The sequence below is a fragment of the Euphorbia lathyris genome, chromosome 4 (genome assembly GCF_963576675.1).
Source record: "Euphorbia lathyris chromosome 4, ddEupLath1.1, whole genome shotgun sequence".
Lineage (NCBI taxonomy): Eukaryota > Viridiplantae > Streptophyta > Magnoliopsida > Malpighiales > Euphorbiaceae > Euphorbia > Euphorbia lathyris.
The window spans coordinates 31,990,248-32,006,256 of NC_088913.1; the positions used below are offsets into that span (position 1 = coordinate 31,990,248).

The following is a 16,009-nucleotide window of genomic DNA, read 5'->3' on the forward strand; positions in this document are numbered from 1 at the left end:
CTCTTTACTTGGTCAGTTTTTGTTTAAGCAAGCAATAAATATATAAAGGAGTTTAAGGTTAGAAATATGTTACTCAGCAGATTTATCCAGGTTCGGCCTCCAAGCCTACGTCCTGTCCCCGGAACACGTTCCGAGATTTCGAATTCTCTACTGAGCTCTTTAACGGTAGAGCATCAAACCTTTTACAATCTTAGAAATTGAGTATAACAAGAGTACCTTCCTCTATACCTCTACTCAATCCTAATCTCTCGCTGAGTACTATAACCGAGTACTCAGCCTCTCCTTTCTAATCTCTAGAAATGATAAGTGTTTGTCCTAAACAACGATTGCTAAGACACCTTAGATGATTGAATAATCACTCTAGACTTTTACACAAAAGATATGAAATTTGGTGTAAGATTGCTTTGCTTTTTCTTGCAGAACTTTGCGTAGAAATTTGGTCAGCGTAATGGCTTGATCAAGTTCTGTGTTGAATGAAGCAACTGAAGGGCTCTATTTATAGAGACGTCTGAGGCATCGGTCATTTCGAATTTCGAAATAACCGTTGGAGGGAAACGGCTTCCTGTCGTTGTCACCCAGTCTTGCTCAGAGCTCTCGTCCAATCAGATTTGAGTATCTTCTGTCCTCGGTCAGCTTTTGGTCAGCTCGGCAGAATGTCTCTCCATTTATGGTAAGGTCAACTAGACAGCATTCTGTGTCTTCTGAACTTTACCCAAAGTGGAAACACTTTGTCTGGAAGTTGTTCTTGCTCAGCTGCTGTCTTGTACTCTTTATCGAATCAACTCAGCAGCTTCGTCCCGAAGTTGTTCCGTGAAGGTCTTCTAGATCCTTCTTCCGCTGAGCTGCGTTTTGTACATAACGACAGCGTTTTGACATACACGGGCCGAGTTGCCTTAAACTGTTTGACTTGGGCTTTGACTTCCGTATTGGGCTTTGGGCCTTTTAATCTTTGTGTCTTATAAACAATTTAACTCAACATTGAACAAACACATTAGTAGAATAAATCAAAGCATTTAAACTTAGTGTGTTTAGAATATTTTTTAATTACTCTTAAACAATTTTGTCAAATCAAAATTATGTGGAAAGGTGTTTCAACAATTCCCACGGCATCTAGATCAATAACCATATGAATAGTTTTACTCCAAGGATATGATTCATTAACACTAACTGTAAAATGTTATAAGCAATTTAAAGAGAACTAGTAGCTTGCCTGAAAATATGCATGTGCAAACTTAAAATTAGTCAATTTGCTGAGTTTTAAATCAGATACACTTAGCTTATTTTCTATATATAAAATAGGCAACATAGAACAACCATCCTCATCCTTCTGCACAGAAGTGCCCTGGAGCAATTTTAGAAGGAAATAACAGCCAATAGTTCCCTTACCAATTTCAGAAGTACATGTCAACATTAAAAGTAATATAATTATAAAACATAACTATTTTCATCATTTAACATATAACTCCAATATAAGAGCATTAATGCTAGTCCAAAGTACACATATTATGAGTGATAACATAAGCAAACTCATTGTTCATAAGAAAAGTGATTAAAGTAAAAATAAATTAGACAACTTTGGTGCATTCACGTGATGTTAATTGTTGTAATCATCAAGACTTTAGTAGTTGATGATTAGTTAACAGGTAGTCGTTTTTCTAAGTTCAACAAGCCCTAATGTATTAAGCCTTCATCACTCATCAAAGTCATTCACGGAGATCAAATTCATTTTAAGGTTCTCAATCTCATTCTCTTCATCTTCAAGTTACTCATCTACAGAGTCGTATTCTTATTTCTCTTCTCCTTTCGGCCTGGGCTTAAAACTCTTAAGTAGAAGTATTCATGATAATATTTCTTATTCTGTTATAATAAGCACTTCCTTCAAGTCTAGACAGAGAAGGGTTTCAAACAAGACACTAGGCTATAGTCATTAGAAAAGTCTAGAGCCTTTTCCATCTGAGGAACGCCTTTAATAACCATATTAGAAAGTGTTACTTTAATAAATGGGAAGAAAAGAAGGAACTGTATTATGCACTTCATATCAAATACCTTTGATCACATTTTGAATTGTATTTGTGTGGCAAAATGGATTCTAAAGTTGACATTCAGAATTAAGTTAGCAAAAATACCACATCACTTTCAATCACAAATAGTTGATATCTTGTTTGTAGTTGACAAAATGATAATAAATAGTTTAGCATATGTTTTGTTTGTAGTTGACAAAATGATAATAAATAGTTTAGCATATGTTAACTTCAGAGCAACATTTACATCTGCTGAAGTCTATCTCATAAGGTAAGCTATTCAAAATGAAACTTCAGAATCGGTCTCCAGTTCCCTAATTTCTTCAACTATACAAATACCTTTCTTCTCTTTGTGCAGCTTCAGCTCTCCGCACCTGCTCAACGGATTCATTAAATGGTTCAGAACCTATGTTCCACAGACACAGACACAGAAACGGGCATGGACATGGAAACGTTATTCCTAAAACATAACCTAGCCTTGAAACAAAAATGGACATGGACACGGACACGAAATGCAGAAACGCTGCTAACTAGAAGTGTCCGTGCAACATATCAGAAATGATGCTTATAGAGAATATATATGCTAATAGAAATGAAGGTTAATTCTATAAATTACAAAAATTAACATTTCTCATGCTACAAATAATCAACTACTAATCATCAAGACTAAAGTCTTCATAACCATATCTGCCTTATCACGTGAGGAAAACATTTAGACAACTTTTTGGTGCATTCAAACATGGGGTTGCAGAATTTACATATTTATCATCTGTTACATACATATATTTGTCATCTGTTTACAATAGAAAAAAAATCGAGGGTTATAATTGATTAAAGATTTTGAAGTACTCTTCTCAAATGATATCCTTTGTGCTACAGAATTTCATGGCTGAAGCTGCAGCGGCAGCTGCAGCACCAACACAGGCACAGACAGGTGGTCCAGCAGAACAAGGATATAATCCATATGCAGCACATGGTTCTGTTTATGCATCGCCTCCCTCAAATCCAGGACGTGCAGGTGGGTATGGTTCAGTTTATGGCACAAGTTATGGTTACTAGGCAGAAGTTTTTGAATTGAGTTTGGGTAATCATTGAGGTAATGTATTGACCCTTAGGTGAGTCTAAATAATTAGATTCAGACATATGTAATGTTGTAATTCGCATCAACATATAATCTCTCATTATTTCCTAAAGCACAAATTAAGGGGAAAATCCTTAAACCCATTCAAAATTAGGGCAAATCCATTCAAATAAAAGTAAATCCATTCAAAATCAAAGCAAAATCTCATTCAAAATGAAGAAGTTAACTCACTAAAATCTGGCGCTTGACGGCAGAGACGGAGAGGCTCGAAGCTATAATCCGTGTGAGAGAGAAAGCGAGACGAATCGACCTGAGGTGAGGGGCCAACTGGTCCGTTGCATGGAGCTCGATAGGAAAAGACATGAATCGACCTGAGGTGAATGGCTCGTGTCTGAGCGTGAAAATGAAAGGGAGAGTATTGAAAGCAAAATGATAAAAAAGAGGGGGAGAATTGAAAGCAAAATGAAAAAAAGAGGGGGAGAATAATTGCCATTCCTGCTAATCCAAAAAAATATTTACTTAATTATTTTTTTTTTTTCACTACCTACGGTCATGGGCCGGTATATTAAATATTCGGCTCCTGAATTCACTAGCGGAATATTATACCGACCGTTCCGCTGGTGAGAGTAAATCTCACCAGCGGAACTTCATTTCCACTGCTGATCCGTCGGTGATCAACAACAACAAACAACAACAACAAAGCCTTAGTCCCGAAATGATTCGGGGTCGGCTAACATGAACCATCATATAAAACCGTGAAAATCAAGTCGTGTCAGCGACACAGATTCGCTCCCTCCACTCCGTCCTATCCACTACCATATTTTCCTCAATTCCCAATAAACTCATATCACTCTCGATCACCCTCCTCCAAGTTTGCTTAGGTCTTCCCCTACCCCTCACCACTACATCCCTTTGCCACTCTTCGGTTCTCCTAACCGGCGCATCAAGCGCTCTACGTCTCACATGGCCAAACCACCTTAGTCGGTTTTCTCTCATTTTATTCTCAATAGATGTGACCCCTACTTTTGTCCTAATTATTTCATTACGCACCCGGTCCTTTCTCGTGTGACCACACATCCATCTCAACATACGCATCTCCGCCACCGACATCTTATGGATGTGGCAGTGTTTCACTGCCCAACACTCCGTACCATATAACAATGTTGTTTCACTCCCTTCAATCTATTAGGCATGCCGGGATCACAAAGGAAACCCGTAGCACTCTTCCACTTCGACCAACCAGCTTTAATCCTATGGGCAACATCTCCATCTACTTCTCCATCCGTTTGGATAATAGATCCTAAATACCGGAAGCAATCCGAGGCCTGAACAACTCTCCCATCTAGGGTGATTGTCCCTGCCTCCCTACTCCTACGGCCGCTAAACTTACACTCCAAATATTCTGTCTTACTTCGACTCAACTTAAAGCCTCTAGATTCTAAAGTTTGCCTCCATAGTTCCAACTTCATCTCCACTCCTTCTTTCGTCTCATCAACCAACACAATATCATCTGCAAACAGCATGCACCATGGTATACCATCTTGAAGTGAACTTGTTAGTTCATCCATAACGATGGCAAAAAGAAATGGGCTTAGTGCGGAACCTTGATGCACTCCAATCGTAATAGGAAACTCTTCAGTTTTCCCAACACTAGTACGTACACTCGTGCATACTCCCTCATACATGTCCTTTATGATGTCAATATATTTCCGCGAAATGCCTTTCCTTATCAAGGCCCACCAAAGTACTTCCTTTGGTACCTTATCATATGCTTTCTCCAAGTCAATGAAAACCATATGCAAGTCTTTCTTCTTATTTCAATAGTGCTCCATTAATTGTCTCATTAGATGGATGGCTTCCATAGTTGATCTTCCCGGCATAAAGCCAAACTGGTTTTTCGAGATCTTCACCGTCCTCCTTAGCCTTTGTTCAATCACTCGCTCCAAAAGTTTCATAGTGTGACTCATTAATTTGATTCCCCGATAGTTGGCACAATCTTGGACATCGCCTTTGTTCTTATACAAAGGGATTAAGGTACTTTTCCTCCATTCTGATGGCATCTTATTGTTTCTCCAAATTTTGTTGAAGAACGTCGTCAACCATTCGATTCCTCTTTCTCCCAAACATCTCCAAATCTCAATAGGGATGCCATCAGGTCCTACTGCTTTCTTCAACTTCATCTTACTTAATGCCATTTTGACTTCACCCTTTTGAATTCTCCGCAGGCATTCATGATTTATCATATCGTGATGGATACTTATATCTCCAACATCTTGTTGGCGATCTCCATTAAATAAGTCATCAAAATAGGACCTCCATCGTTCCTTGATATCCTTATCTCCAACTAGGACTTTCTGGTCCACATCCTTCACACATTTAACTTTTCCGAGATCTCGCGTCTTCCTATCTCTCATCCGAGCAATTCTATATATGTCTCTTTCCCCTTCTTTCGTATCCAATCTTGTATACAGATCCCGATTCACCTTTGCTCTAGCATCTCGTATGACCTTCTTTACTTCCCTTTTAGCCTCTTTGTATTTTTCGTAGTTCTCGTCACTCCTACATTTCCCCAATAGTTTATAGGATTCTCTCTTACTCTTTACTGCTTGTCGTACTTCTTCTGTCCACCAAGATGTGTCCTTACCCGGTGGCATGCTACCTTTAGATTCCCCTAGAACTTCCTTCGCTACTTCCCTTATACTATGCTCCATCTTATTCCATATCGAATCTATATCTGAATCCATATTGCAAGTCCAAATATCTTTTTTGGTCATCTCATCTCATCCGTCGGTGATCAGCAGCGGAAATTAGTCCGCTGGTAAATTCTGTTGGTAATCCTTGATTTTCTTGTAGTGTAGGTTTCATAAGTGAAAGGTTGTGTCTGTTAAAAATAAAAGATGTCAAACTGATACCTTTTGGATTTAACTGACTGAATTTTTGAAATGAGATATCTGTAATCTCTTATAGTTATATCAAAATGTTTAAAATGCTGAAAATCTCAACTAAGATTTTCGTAATCTCAACTGAGAATTCCCAAATCCTGAATCATGGAGAATCTCAACTGAGATTTCTGGATATATATTTTTCTCAAAAACACTTAACACTTTATGAAAAAATTTCAAAACATGACTAGATTTGATTTTTATTTTACAAAACTTATTTGTACACAAAATAAAAAATAAAAATAAAAGTAAAATGAAAATAAATAAATTAAAAAGAAAAATAAAAATTATGAACATATAATAAGAAAAACTATAAATTAAAAATATGAAAACTAAATAAATTAATTTGCATAGAATTCGTCCACGAATTCAATTGCTTGAATTGGAGCTCCTTCGTAATAAATTTTGCATCGATTACCGTTAACCTTAAATCGATCGCCTTTGGAATTTTCGAATTCTAAAGCTCCATAATCAAACGTTTTATTAACCACAAACGGTCCAATCCATTTTAAAAATTTGGCGTTCCCCGGCAACGGCGCCAAAAACTTGTTGAGCGATTTCCGCAAGTGCACGGTATACGCTTGTAGTAATAAAAGATATCGAACCCACAGGGAACGCTTTTTAACTAAAACTTTATTTAATTCAGTTTTAATCACGTGTTTAGGTTTAACAAAAGAAATTCGTTTAATTCATGGAATTGGTTTGGGTAAATTATGATTAGATAAGAATATTATATCGAGTTTAGAGAACAGTTCCGTCTTGAGATTTTGATTACAAGACAGATACTTCCGTAATTGGAATAAATAGAAGGTATAAAACTTATTTTCATAAAGCAAAGAAAACAACTTTAACTTTGGAAAGATTATGGACATGAAATAATATAGGAATTTATTCAATTAAATGGCTTTGAACCGTAGAAATCTCTCTGGATCGGAGCAGATTGCTACCTTAATCAAACTAGTATTTTATGTCTGATAAGCCGCGATCAGCGATCATATCATCCATAAAAACTAAATCTGTCAAGTGTTCAACAAAGTTCTTATATGAATAAGATGGAATAGAACGTTTTAATAAAAACACCAATTTATCATTTTGAAAATCATTTTGTCAGAACAATATCAAAATAACAACAGAAAGAATGTATTGAATAAATAAGTATATCATTAATGAAATGTGAATCTTCACAAGTTAACAGAGAAGTAGAAACTTGGAGAGCATTGCAACGAAAACTTTGAGATCCGGGTTGTCAATCTTTCCCTCAAACTCCGTAGGTTTGTCAAACCTCATACGCTTCAGCCGTCAATTCTTCTCGCTGGATCTTCGGAATAGAGACTGGTCAGTCCACTACCAGAATGAAAACTTGTCTCTGATCAACCTTTGAAACTAAACTAATACTGTGTTTATAACTAATCTAATAACAACTTGTGTACAGCAAGTTTGTTTACACAGAAATGTAATCTAACTTTGTGATTCTTTTCTGAATCAGAAACTCAACATAATAACTTTCTTCTCTAATTTCTCTAACTTTTCCAACCTCCTAATTTCTGAAATGGATCACTTATTTATAGTTGTTGAAGGGTTGTAAATGATGGGTCGTGTCCGTTGGTGAAGGGTCGCTTTTATCCAAACGAACAGACGCGTTTCTTGGATTAAAACATGTGAATTATGTGCAGAATACTTCACTGTCGTGATTGAGATTCTGAAAATCTCAGTCGTGACAGGGGGTACAGGGGCGAGTTGAAGATTTCGTTCTTTTTCCGTGACGCCTTTCGTAAGTCGCGACTGAGATTATGAAAATCTCAGTCGCGACAGAGAGTTATCTCCCCGTCTCTTGACTGCTTCTCGTCCTCCTTGAGCGTTCTTCTGACTGGTACGTATTCTGGGTACGCTTTTTAGGGTTTTCCTCCATTTTAGCTCCGTTTTAGCTCCGTTTTAGCTCCTATTTGGATTTAACCAAATAATTAAGTACCTTGCATCAAAGAAGTAAATAAAGACGTAAAAGTATTCCAAATGAATATAATTAGCACGATTTCAATGTAAATTTAACGTATTTATATATGATATTTTAGGTATATTTTGGGCTTAACAGGTGCCGGTCTCTCCCACAACCGCTCCGATGACAATCCCACTTCTCCTACTCAGTGTGATCACGCTAGAGCTACTACACCGAGCAAGAAAGCTCAAGCTGTCCAAACTACCTCTTCCAAAGGGAAACAACAGCAAAAGGACAAGGGCAAGAAAGTAATGGAACGAACCTACACTCAAGTCTTCGAGAGTGTGCAGGGGTGGAAGATTGACCACTCGCGGTGGTTCTCAAAAGGATTCGTGGACATCGAACATCCCTTTTGTGAGTGGATCAAGAACAACGGTTGGACCGAGATGTTCTCAGTTCGTGATGCTACTTACCCTGAGCTGGTAAGAGAATTCTATGCCAACCTAAAAGCTGCCAATGATAACAGGAACTACCTGGTCTCCAGAGTTCGAGGAAAGGACATTTTCATAAACCCAGCGTACCTAGCCTCACTGTTCAAATTGAAAAACGAAGGAGCAATACTTCGTAAGTCAGGTGACCATGAGAAAACCAACTACGTTCAGACCTTCTGCAAACCTGAGGGACATGTAGGTGAAATTTCAAGCACTTCCATGGGTCAGCATCAAAAGATGGCCCATTACATACTGACAAATTTCCTCTACCCTAAAATCAACTGCACCAACTCAGCAACCAACTTTGAGCAGTGTTTTATATGGCACATGCTGACCTACACGTCGATAAATATGCCTGTCTTCATAATCGGTGGATTTATACGAAGTACATGAACCCTTAGGTTGGGCTCCTTCATCACTCAAATCCTCCAGGATCATAAAGTGGACACGGTTTCGGAAATCCAAGCTCGGAGAACTGAAATTACAGCTGCTGCCCTATTTGGTTTGGCATATGACCTACCAATTGTGGCGAAGAAAGGAAAATGAGAAGCTGTCCAGAACGCTGAGGGGGCAAACACTGAGGGGGCAGTGACTAGAAAGGGCAGAACACAAAGAAAGAGGAAAGCTGTGCAAAGCACATCTAAAGGCGCTGCCTCTAACCCAGAGAGGATCAAAGTTGTATGTAAAGGACCAAAGCCGTAAACTCAGCAAAGTCCGGGTGGATCTAGGTCAGCTGAGAAAAGACCTAGGCAAGCTGAGTCTGAAACAGAAGAAAGAGAGGTCGCTGACCAACCATTAAGGAAGAGGAAGAAGCTCAATTTTGAGTTAAGACCCATTGAAGCTGTGCCAACTGATTTCATCATTCCTCCTAACTCACACTATGCACAGAGTCAAGGAATTGACGCTGAGCAACAGGTTGAGGAAGAACAAGACCAAGACCAATTGGGTGGTCAGTTTGATGAGGAAGAGTTGGATGACCAGTTTGAGGACGAACTGGATGATGAGTCTGGTGAAGAGGAAGGTGGTCAGGATGACACTGAGGATACATCAGATGATGAGCACTTTGAACCAGTCAACACTGAGTTGATTGATGAAGAAGAAACCGAACACACAGCAAATGCTCCTGCTGATCAAAGGGAAGAATCACCCACTGACTCCATTGAGTCCATTCCTTGTGACCCTACTCCTCCAAAGATGAAGAGACTGAGAAAGAAGAGAGCTTTTAGAGCACCCGTCATTAACCTTATGGCTGACTCTCCACTGAGAGATGAGATAACTGACCTGACCGAGGTACATCTTAAATACTTCTCTAACCCACCTGCGACTCAACCAGATTTACCAGAAAATCAAGCCTCTGTTTCTCAAAAGGAACATGTCGACTTAAATGCCTCCGCCAACCAGAGTAATGTCGAGCAAGTGCTCGAAGATTTCGCTCCTCAAACTGTTGAGCAAGCTAAGGAATTTCCTGCTCAGGTGGACACTGAACTTCCTAACATTCTATCACCTAGTCAGCTTCAGCCTGACACTGAGCAAGCAACTCTTTCTGCTGATCCTCCACTTCCCCAACTCAATGAGCAGAATCAGATTCGGTCAGCTTCAACTGACAATCCAAATTCTAGGCCAGCTGCTGATAATGCTGGGCCTTCTAATGCTGAGCAGAACCAAACACTGCCCTTACTCGGTTCTACTCCACCTCCGGCATCTGGGCCAACACAAGATGGAACTTTTAGCTACCTCATTGCCTCTGAGTCTGGTCGCAGAATTGTTGACTCAGCTCAAGCTGTCATCCAGGACCTCCATCAATCCAGTACCAATGCCGCTGAATCTAACACTGTTGAGACAACTCCATTCTCGTCTGTCACTCAGCTTCTCACTGAGATAAAAGGTATGAAGGATCTTCTGAGTGTCATGACTACTCTCCAATCTCAACAGCCCAGGCAGGACTCTTTTATAAAGCTGGCCGAACTCCAGCTGACCATGGTCAACCATATAAACTCACTAAAAAGGGAGTTTCATCAACTGTCAGCTGTGAACTCAGCATATGCTACTTCTGCTGAAGTACATAATCTCTTCAGCCAGCTTCACACTGAGCAAGAGAAAACCAATCACCAGCTTTTGAACTCCTCTCAATGCTCCATTGAGCAAATTAGCGAAGCTGTGCGTCTGCTGAACTTAAACAGACAAGAGATGGCAACTAACGAGCTTAAAACCAACGAGATTCTGAAGTATTCTCGAGCAACCTTCAGCAATGTATGCAAAATCAATGATCGGCGTGAGTATTATGAATCCTCTTTGCTAAAGATGTTTCATCAAGCCTTTGCCATGCTCACTGAAACCATGCACTAGATTGGCAAATCTCAAGCCGCTGTCTTAAGTATGCTGAGTGCTGCATCTATCAGAATTCCTCGATCAATTGTGGATGATGGTGTTCCAATCTTCGATGGAATGACTGAAAGCATGAGAAAACTAAAGGCATTTTCTCAACGCCTCTCTCAAGCTGCAATTGAAGCCACCTTCATTCCCAAACCTGATGATGGCAAAACGAGGGAGAAAGAACAAGCCCCAAGAACTCAGCAAACCTCAGTTAGTCAGCCTCAACACAAGGGCAAGGGCAAACAAAAGTAGCTTAACTTGTACTGACTAGGATAGCTACCGTTTGTTTTTGAACCTTTATATCTGTGTTCTTTTTGTGAACCCTATTGTGCTGACTTAAAATTCAAAACAAATTATATGCATCTCTATCTTTTTCGTAATGACTACTCTTATGCGATGCTTACTTAAGTAATTAATATAATTTGTTAAAACGCATCTTCATTGAATCAACTGTGCTACACTGTCTATATTAATTGATGATATGTCTGCTGTGTTGATCATGCATGTTGACCACTTCTTATATGTCCATTTAACTAAAACTCATTGAACAAAGCATACTCAGTGCTCTCTGATATTTAAAACTTCCGCGTAAAACTGAGTTAAATAGAATATGTTCCATGAGCTGACCTATCTCTGAAAACTGACCTTAGACTTACTCAATTAAACCTTGAAATGTTTAGAGTAAAACTAAGTCAGTAGCTCAACCCTTACGGGGGAGTTATTTGACAAAATAAGGTCTACTATCATGGGGGAGCTCAACACTGAGTTCTTCGACTGAATATTTTTGCCAACATCAAAATGGGGGAGTTTGTTGAAACACCTTTCCACATGATTTTGATTTGACAAAATTATTTAAGTAATGATAAAAATATTATAACACATTAAATTTAAAATGCTTTGATTTATTACACTAATGTGTTTGTTCAATGTTGAGTTTAAATTGTGTATAAGACATTGAGATTAAGAAGCCCAAAGGCCCATAAAAGGGAACTCAAGCCCAAGTCAACACATCAAGACCATTCGGCCTAAAAGTTCAAAACGAAGCCGCATCAACTAAAACGACAACTCAGCAAGAGAAGGATCGAGAAGCCTTCGTGGCAAAAGCTTCAAGAAGAAGCTGCTGAGTTAGACGACAAAGCAGTCTGGACAACGGCAGACAATGTTCAACTTCCAGACAAAGTATTTCTACTTTTGGGAAAAGATCAGAAGGCGCAGAAAGCTGTCTCGTGGACTTTTCCTTAAATGTCGAAACATTCTGCTGAAGACTGACGAAGACAGAAGATGCAATGATTCTATTGGCCAACGACGCTGAGCACGCCCAGAGTGACAACGACAGGAAGCCGTTTCCCTCCAACGGTTATTTCGAAATTCGAAATGACCAGGTGCCTCAAGTGTCACTAAAGGCCATCCATTTGCTTCAATCGATACAGAACTTCAAGTTGTCGAAACGCTGACCAAATTCATACTCGAAGATTCTGTGAGAAAAGCAAAGCAAATACCTTACACTAATTTTCATATTATTGTGTAAAAGTCTAGAGTGATTTCCAATCATCTAAAGTGTCTTAGCAATTGTTGTTTAGGACAATCTTATTATCATTTCTAGAAGAATAGAAAGGAGAGGCTGAGTACTCGGTTATAGTACTCAGCGGTAGCATAAGAGTGAGTAGAGGTATAGAGGAAGGTACTCTTGTTATACTCAGCTTCTATTTGTAAAAGGTTTCGTGCTCTACCTTTAAAGAGCTCAGTAGAGAATTCAAAAAGCTCGGAACGCGTTCCGGGGACTGGACGTAGGCGGAGAGGCCGAACCAGGATAAGTCTGCTGAGTAATATCTTTCTAACCCTTAAACTCCTTTAATATATACTGCTTGCTTAAAACTGACTAAGTAAAGAACTCATGCTGAGTTAGTTTTGCTAAGAAGCTGAGTTCAGGAATAGACTCTAAGTGCTATCTCATGACTCAAGTAAAGAAGTAGACTTAGTCACAAGTTGACTAAGCTTGTGTCTTGAATCTACTTTGTGACGCTGTGTAAACCTTTTCGTGAGAAAAGAAGTCAGCCTTAACGAACAAAATTTTAAATAGTTCCTATCCCCCCCCTTGGAACTAACTTGTTACGTTATAAGGGACCAACAATTCCCTTGTCAACCATGAAATGACATTTTTCCCAATTTAATACTAAATTCGTTTCTTCACATCTAGACAAAACTTTATCCAAGTTCTGTAAACATGCATCGAAAGAATCTCCATAAACGGAAAAATCATCCATAAAAACTTCCATGATATCTTCAATGAAATCGTTAAAAATTGCAGTCATACAACATTGAAATGTTGCCGGTGCATTACATAGGCCAAAAGGCATTCTCCTATATGCAAATGTTCCATAAGGACATGTGAAGGTTGTTTTGTCTTGGTCATCCGGGTAAATATATATTTGAAAGAATCTGGAGTAACCATCTAGAAAATAATAGAAAGCATGACCAGCTATCCTTTCGATCATTTGATCAATGAAAGGCAGAGGAAAATGATCTTTCCTAGTTGCTTTGTTAAGGTTCCTATAATCTATACAAACCCTCCAATCGGTGGTGGTTCGTGTAGGTATCAATTCACCTCCGTCGTTCCTTACAACAGTTATGCCTCCTTTTTAGGTACACAATGGATTGGACTAACCCATTCACTATCCGAAATAGGATAAATGATTCCATTGTCTAAAAGTTTAGTAATCTCATTTTTTACTACTTCTTTCATATTCGGATTTAAGCGTCTTTGTCTATCCTCTTTAGGTGGCTTATCTTCTTCTAAGTGAATTCTGTGCATTACAATACCAGGATTAATTCATTTTAAGTCTGAAATTTGCCATCCCATACTTCCTATTCTATTTCTAACAACTTCCTTCAATTTTTCTTCTTGAATATGCGTTAATTTGTTAGAGATAATTATAGGTAGAGAATTGCCTTCGCCTAAGAAATCGTACCTCAAATGGTTTGGTAATTCTTTAAGTTCTAATTTAGGTGGTATTACAATTGAAGGCGGAACTAGTCTATCTTCTCGAATCAAAGGCTCTGGGTCCTTATCTTCTAATTCTTCACCCATTATAGGTTCTATTACTTTTTCTTTTTGAATAATGTCATTAACACATTCTTCAACTAAATCAAGTTTCATACAAGCGAAATCCTCCATAGGATATTTCATTGCTTTGTTCATATCAAACTCGATCTTATCTTCTCCTATTCTTAAAACTACTTTCCCTTCTGACACATCAACTAGAGCACGTCCCGTGTTCATGAACGGTCTACCAAAAATTAGTGGACAATTAACGTCATATGCAAAATCTAATATAACGAAATCGGTAGAAAAAATAAATTTGTCAACTTTAACTAAAACATCCTCAATTATACCATATGGTCTTTTAGTGGTTTGATCCGCTAATTGCAAAACCATATTGGTACGTTTGATATCTTCTTCTAAACCTAACTTATTAAAAATAGACAATGGCATTAAGTTTATACTCGCTCCTAAATCACAAAAACAACTTGGGAATTCAATATCTCCCAACTTACACGGAATGGTGAAACATCCAGGATCCTTGAGTTTAGTAGGCAAATTACTTGACACTATCGAACTACAGTCTTCAGTTAGCGAAATGGATGAAATTCCTTCCCAACTAATTTTTTTCGAAATTAAATCTTTTAAGAACTTACCATAATTAGGAATTTGCGTAATTACATCCATAAATGTCAAATTATTGTGCAAATTTTTAAGTTTGTCTAAAAACGTCAAAAGTTGTTTGTCATAGTCCTTATTTCGGACTTTGTGTCGAAAAGGTGGTTTGGGTACAAAAGTTTTTGTACTCGAGTTTATTGGTGAATCTTCTTTGGATTTTGGTAAATCAGTTCCTGGTAAAGTTGAATTTTCGGGCATTTCCGAACATAGGTAGTTTTTCCCTGAGCGAAGAGTGATAGCCTTTACATGCTCTTTCGGATTTTCCTCCGTATGACTGGGAAGACTTCCCTCTTTGCTGGATGGAATTGATTTAGCGAGTTGTCCAATTTGAACATCCAAATTATGGATGCTAGATGATTGGTTTTTAATAAGCTGATCGAATTTATTCTCGATCCGTTTAAAACCATCGTCGTGATTACTTATTTTTCCACTCATATCATCAATAAATTTGTCGATCTTAGAAGATAAAGTGCTAATCGTATCTCTTGATTGATTTTGATAATTATTGGTACGATTTTGATTAGCATTCGTATTATTATTATTATCTCTCCAGTTAAAGTTAGGATGATTTCTCCATCCAGGATTATAAGTATTGGAATAAGGGTTATTAGTTTGGTTTTGCCCTTGGACAAAGTTTACCTGTTCAATCTCGCTCATACCTTCATAATCCACGTCCGTTTGGATTGTATTACTATTAGGATCGCACGGTGCCATAAACCTATCTATTTTGTGCGATAAGGCAGAAAATTGGGCTTGTAACATCGCAACTGGATCAAGATTCACTATGTGTCCACTGGTGATGTAGTTGAGGATGATGGTTTCGCCACTGGTATGTGTCCACGCTCCGCGGGCCACATACTACTGTTGATTGCCATTTCCTTCAAAAGTTCTCTTGCTTGGGCTGATGTTTTCTTCATGAATAACCCTCCAGACATAGCATCTAATGAACCTCTAGTTGTAAGATTTAATCCATTATAAAATGTTTGCATTAAAAGTTCAGCGGGCAGTTGGTGGTGTGGGCATAAACGTTGAAGTTCTTTAAAACATTCCCAAGCTTCATAAAGAGTTTCATTATCATTTTGAGAAAAAGATCTTAACTCTCTTATGACTCTTGCGGTTTTTGCTAAAGGAAAATATTTTGATAAAAATGCTTGGGCTAATTGTTCCCAAGTCGCAAATGTTGCGGCTGGCATGGAAGTTAACCATTCTTTGGCTCTATCCTTCAAAGTAAAAGGAAAAAGGCGAAATTTGATTGCTTCGACAGTCACATCTGTTATTTTAAAAGTGTCACAAATTTCTAAGAAATTTGTCAAATGGGTGTTAGGATTTTCGTTAGGCAACCCGTAAAATGTTATGTTATTTTGCAACATATTAAGCAATGCTGACTTAATTTTAAATTGGTTTGCATTTATTTAGGGTCTAACTATGCTGTTTGTTACACCGGCCATTC

The 16,009-nt window shown here is 38.3% G+C and overlaps 1 long non-coding RNA gene and 1 other non-coding gene across 2 annotated transcripts; one reads left to right on the top strand and one right to left on the bottom strand.

Moving 5' to 3' along the window:
• Positions 1–2,177: 2,177 nt before the first annotated feature.
• Positions 2,178–3,552, bottom strand: LOC136227644 (uncharacterized). The gene is made up of 2 exons (XR_010688169.1): positions 3,334–3,552; positions 2,178–2,395 (listed from the first exon to the last, which is right to left on the bottom strand). It is a non-coding gene; the product is annotated as an uncharacterized lncRNA (long non-coding RNA).
• Positions 3,553–15,564: 12,012 nt separating this feature from the next.
• Positions 15,565–15,671, top strand: LOC136228289 (small nucleolar RNA R71). Its single transcript, XR_010688617.1, has one exon. It is a non-coding gene; the product is annotated as a small nucleolar RNA R71 (small nucleolar RNA).
• Positions 15,672–16,009: the final 338 nt, after the last annotated feature.